Source organism: Rhincodon typus, chromosome 11, assembly GCF_021869965.1.
Source record: "Rhincodon typus isolate 14 chromosome 11, sRhiTyp1.1, whole genome shotgun sequence".
Lineage (NCBI taxonomy): Eukaryota > Metazoa > Chordata > Chondrichthyes > Orectolobiformes > Rhincodontidae > Rhincodon > Rhincodon typus.
The window spans coordinates 39,984,086-39,990,085 of record NC_063342.1 but is presented as its reverse complement, the minus strand read 5'-3'; positions in this window follow the sequence as shown (position 1 = coordinate 39,990,085).

The window sequence follows — 6,000 nt, the reverse complement described above, 5'->3', positions numbered from 1 at the left end:
GTTTAATCTTTTGGCCATCTGTCTTAATATCTTTATGTGGCACAATGCTAGCTTTAGTTTGATAATGTTCCTGTGATGCTCTTTGGAATGCATTAACGGTGTTTGTATATGCAGAGAAATAACCTCATTCCTTTAAGGTTATGAACTCATCCAGGGCTTACTAAATCGACTCTATGTCAGTAGAATTCCAATTGCTGCTGCTCAGGAATTACAGATATTTTTAAAAAAAAAATTAGAAAATCTGATCCATCTAAAATTAAAGATATTGTTTTAAAAGTATCAACATTTTCTTATGCCAAAATATCTAGCCTACAAGTTGTATTCATAAATTGCACTATTTGCTTCATGTGCAATCTCTGGTAATAATCTGCCCCTTAGCCATCAAGTAATACACAATAACATCGCTCTAAAGAAAAACGCTATGGCATCGATATTCTTTTATTGGATGTGGTCACCATTAGCAAAGTTAGCATTTTTCTATTGCCCTTGAATCAAGTGGCTTTCAAGGCCATTTCAGTAGGCCTAGAAAGCCAACTACATTGCTGTGGGTCTGGAGTCACATGTAGAAAAGACCAAATTATGTTATCGTTATATGCATTTTTATACATTATATTTTTCCACTTTAAAAATTCCTAGAAGAACAAGTATGTCACAATTCTTTCCTTTCACACTACAATCTTCCACTTTTATGGTAGGAGAGAACTTCCATGGAAATTCCAGTTGTCTGCTGTTTTAATTTTAAAAATTTTTAAAATGATTTTCTCACTCAAATGGATTGATAGTTTCTGTTGACCAATTTATGCCTTATCAAACCTGTTTTGTTTTTTGTTTTCTTGAATTCAGAATGGTCATTCAGTCAAAATCCAAGAACTCCCTCCCTAATGGCACCATGGGTTTGTCTACAACCTATGGACTGCAGCATCCAAGAAAGCAGATCACCACCTTCTCAAGGGCAACTAGGGATGGGCAATAAGTACTGGCCCAGCCAGCAAAGCCTGTGACCCACGAGTGAATAAAAAATAATTTCTCATTCAAACAATTGACCGTAACTGAACACAATGAGAGACAATCAGAAGATCTTCTGGTTGTAAGCCCTTAATTCTTTCGAGATGGGGATGCAATTAGTCTCGATCATATCAACACAATGTGCACAGTTACTCAATTGTTTTGAAATTAGATCAAAATGCCATTTCAAAAAAAGTTCCTGTTTTGGACCCTAGTTTGGTTTTGACACCACAAAGAGAATCTGCACATCCCAGCATACCTAAAATTAGTTGCTAGTAACAATTCTGATAGAAAGATAGTTGATCTAAAACTACTTTGTCATTTTCTACAGCTAAGAATTTCCAGTACTTCCCGCTTTAAGTAACAATTTAAAAGTCAAATTCATGCATGAATTTAAAAATATTTAAGAGTGTAATTGGCTGCAATTCATGCACAGCAACTCTGAGCATGCTCCTCTGAACCAGAAGCTTCTGGGTTGAAGTCGCACTTCAGAGACTTGACTACATATTTGATACTTTAATGTAATACCGAGAAAGTGCTACCTTTCAAATGAGACATTAAAAGGTGGCCTTGTTTTCTTCTGAAACGGACATAAAAGATTCTACAACCCTGTTTGGAGAACAGGAAGCAAGTTTTCCAATTTACAGCGATATTTATCCGAATAAAACTGATCATTTGTTCCATTATTGTTTGTGAGAACAGTCTATGTGCAAATTGCTTAAAATGTTTCTCTACATTAAAACAGTGAATGCATTCAATTGATTGTAAAGTGCTTTAGGATATCCTAAGGTCACAAAAAATCCTATATAAACTCAAATCTATTAGATTTTACATCAATGAAATCCAGAATAGATCTTGAATGTCTCAACTTTAAGTGTGCTGTTAGTCCTATCTTGTCTTTGTCACAGTACTTCTGTTTTTGAAGCAGCAATAAGCCACACAATTGCAATTACCAAAAGATTTGGAAAACATTTCTCATCAATCTCTTGTGAGGAAGCCCCTCAGTCAGAGGTGATGGCTTAGCTGTATTATTGCTGGACTGTTAAATCCATGATGCAAGGAATGTTCTGGGGACCCAGGTTTGAACTATTTGAATTCGATCAAAATCTGGAATGAGGAGTCTACTAATGACATGAACCCATTATTGATTGTCAGGAAAACACGTCTGGTTCACTAATGTCCTTCAGGGAAGGCAACTGCTATCCTCACCTGGTCTGGCCTACATGTCACTCCAGACCCACAGCAATTTGGTTGACACTTAACTGACTTAGATGGTATAGTGGACAGTGAAGAAGGTTACCTCAGAGTACAATGGGATCTTGATTAGATGGGCCAATGAGCCGAAGAGTGGCAGATGGAGTTTAATTTAGATAAATATAAGGTGCTGCATTTTGGAAAGGCAAATCATGGCAGGAATTATACACATAATGGCAAGGTCCTGGGGAGCATTGCTGAACAAAGAGACCTTGGAGAGCAGGTTCATAGTGCCTTCAAAGTGGAGTCATGGGTAGATAGGAAAGTGAAGAAGGCATTTGGTAAGCTTGCCTTTATTGGTCAGTGCATTGAGTAGAGGAGTTGGGAGGTCATGTTGAGGCTCTACAGGCCATAGGTTCAGCCACTTTTGGAGTATTGCGTGTAATTCTGGTCTCCCTTCTACAGGAAGGATGTTGTGAAGGGCTCAGGAAAGATTTAAAATGATGTTGCCAGGATTGGAGGGTTAGAGCTATAGGGAGGGGCTGTGTAGTCTGGGGCTATTTTCCCTGGACCATCGGAGGCTGAGGGGTGACCTTTAGAGGTTTAGAAAATTATGAGGGCCATGGATAGGGTAAATAGACAAGGTATTTTCTCCAGGATGGGAGAGTGCAAAACTAGAGGACATAGGTTTAAGGTGAAAGTGGAAAGATTTAAAAGGGACTTAAGTGGCAACTTTTTCACACAAAGGGTGGTGCATGAATGGAATGAGCTGCCAGAGGAAGTGGTGGAGGCTGGTATGATTACAACATTTAAAAAGGCATCTGGATGGGTATACGAATACAACAGGTTTAGAGGGAAATGGGCCAAACACTAGCAAATGGGACTAGATTTATGTAGGATACCTGGTCAGCATGGACGAGTTGGACCAAAGGGTCTGTTTCCGTGCTGTATATCTTGGACTTATTGGCAATTAGAGATGGAGGGCCAGCGACACCCTCGTCCTATGAATTAATTTAAAGGAAGGGTTGGGTTGACTCGACTTGGAGAATCAGAAAAGATTTGGCTTGGTTGTTGTTGTTCAAGTGCCCTTGGCGAAAGTTTAGAAGCAAATTTCGTACTCGCTCTCGGTTAAACAGGACCATTTAGACCAGAAAGAGAACCTAATATATACTTAAAAATGTTACATAATGATAATAATCAATAACGTTAAGTGCAATTGGTTGGCTTGGAATTTAAGTAATCTATTTCAAACATTATAATTGCTTCATCCGTTGTCCAAAAACATGCACATTGCACTATTTATTAAGCTATCTAAAACAATGTATTTTGCTGGAAAACATACCATACTGCCTACTGGTGTCACAATTAGACAATAACTATAGTGTTGATAAAGCTGACAAATAGTCATTATGTAATATTATCAGGACTTCAACTGAAATATTTGATCTACTTACTACAGCAGTGATTGTACTATTAGTTTTTGCTTCTAATTGGGAAGACACTGAAATAACAAACCGTATTAAACTTCAGGAAAGAAGCCTGATGATTTTTTAAAATTCATTCATGGGATGTGGGCATCACTGGCTGGACGAATATTTATTACCCATTCCTAATTGCCCAGAAGGCAGTTAAGAGTCATACATGTTGCTGTGAGTTTGGATTCACATGTAGGCCAGACCAGGTTAAGGACAGCAGTCTCCATCTCTTAAACATCAGTGAACTAGATGGTTTTTCCAACAATCAACAATGGTTTCATGATCATCATTAGATTCTTAATTCTAGATTATTATTGAATTTAAATTCCACAATCTGCCATGGCTGGATTTGAACATAGGTCCCCAGAACATTGGCTGGGTTTCTGCATTGATTGTCTGGTGATAATACCAACAGATCATTGCCTCCCCATCATACTACTAGTGAGGTGGATTAAGGTTGATGGGAGCAAAAAGCAGTGCAAACTAAAAACAATCTGCTAATAATGGGTCAATATTACTCAAGTTGGAGTAAAACTGGGCTTTGACACAGACTATGATAGAAAAGTGATAAAGGGTTGAGGTCAGTGAAGCAAACGACAACATTGGCCCAGAATAGGCCAAAAAATTACAAGAGATGCAAGGGAAACATGTATCAAATTGTACCTGACAGTGCTCCTATTCATTCCTTGGGGCGGTTACCCTATCAGAAGGTCTATGTACATAGAAGTTAAAGTTAATCAGCAGGACCGGGTTAAACAATACTAAAGGGAAAAAGATTAAAAAGAGGCAAATATGGACTGTTTCCAGTGTGGAATAGCTAACATACACCTGCACTATTAAACGTATGACAAATTTAAAACTTATAACATTTATATGAAGAGTCATATCTGGCACATGGTTGTTTTGGTCATGTTTGTTGAATTCAGTCATCTCAGCTTCAGGATTTCTCTGCAAGAGGTCCTCAAGGTTGTGTCCTAGGCCTAACTATCTTCAACTCCTTCATCAATGACTCTTACTCCAACGAAAGGTCAGAAGTGGGGATGTTTGCCGATGATTGCATAATGTTCAGTACATTTGCAACTCCTCAGATACTGAAGCAGTCACTGTTCAAATGCCACCAGATCAGGCCTTTATCTAGGCCTGGCCTTAAGTGGCAAGTAACATTCATGCCACACAAATGCCAGGCCATCTCCAATAATGGACAATCTAACCACCGCCCTTGACATTCAATGATGATATCATCATTGATCCTGGGGTCAGCATTGACCAGAAACTGGATTTGCCAGTATAAATACAATGGCTACAAGAGCAGGTCAGAGGCTAAGAATACTGCAGCAGTAACTTACCTTTTGATTCCCCACTGCCTGTCCCCCAATCTATAGGACACAAGGAAGGAATGTTGTAGGATCCTCCCCACTTAACTGGATGGGTGCAGCTCCAACACCACAAACTTGACACAATCCAGGTCAAAACAACCTGCTTGATTGACACCATATTCACAAGCATCTGCTCCTCCATCACTAACGCTCAGTAGCAGCAGTGTGTACTGTCTACAAGATGCACTGCAAAATTCCACAAAAGATCCTTAGATAGTCCTTTCTTAACCCATGACCTCGAAGGAAGAAGGGCAGCAGATGCATGGGAACACTATCATCTGCAAGATCCCATCCAAGCCACTCACCATCCTGACTTGCAAATATATTGCTGTTCCTTCCTTGCTGGGTCACAATCCTGGAATTACCTTCCTAAGGGCATTTTGAATCTACCTACAGCACAAGGACTGCAATGGTTAGAAAAGGCAGACCACCTTCTCAAGGGCAACTAGGGTTACGCAATAAATGCTGGCCAGCAAGTGTCACCCATATCCCACAAATAAAATACTTCACTGCATTAAAAAGTTCCTGTCCAAACGATTTGAGTTCCAAAGTCCTGCCCCATTTTTAGCTCCAAACAAGTTCCAATTAAGTGAAACATTGTTCCCTTTCTGAAATACACCAAAAACTTCAAAGTAAACATCTAATCAAATTAAGTTTTTGTTTTATTCTTTTGCAGGATGGACTAGCATTTATTGTCTAATCCCTAATTGCCCTCAAGGTGGTGATAAGCAGTTTTCAGTCAGTGGTGCAGGTACATTTACTCGGCTGGTAGGAAGGGTAACCCTGAATTTTGTCCCGGTGATTGTAAAACTACTGCTCCTGTCCATCTAGGCAATTGAGCTTTTAGGTTTGGAACATGCTATTGAAGGGTGATAATGATGACAGCTCCCCACTCCCATGGCAGGCAGAAGATCAAGTCTACTGGCAAAATGTCTCTCACTAAGAACACC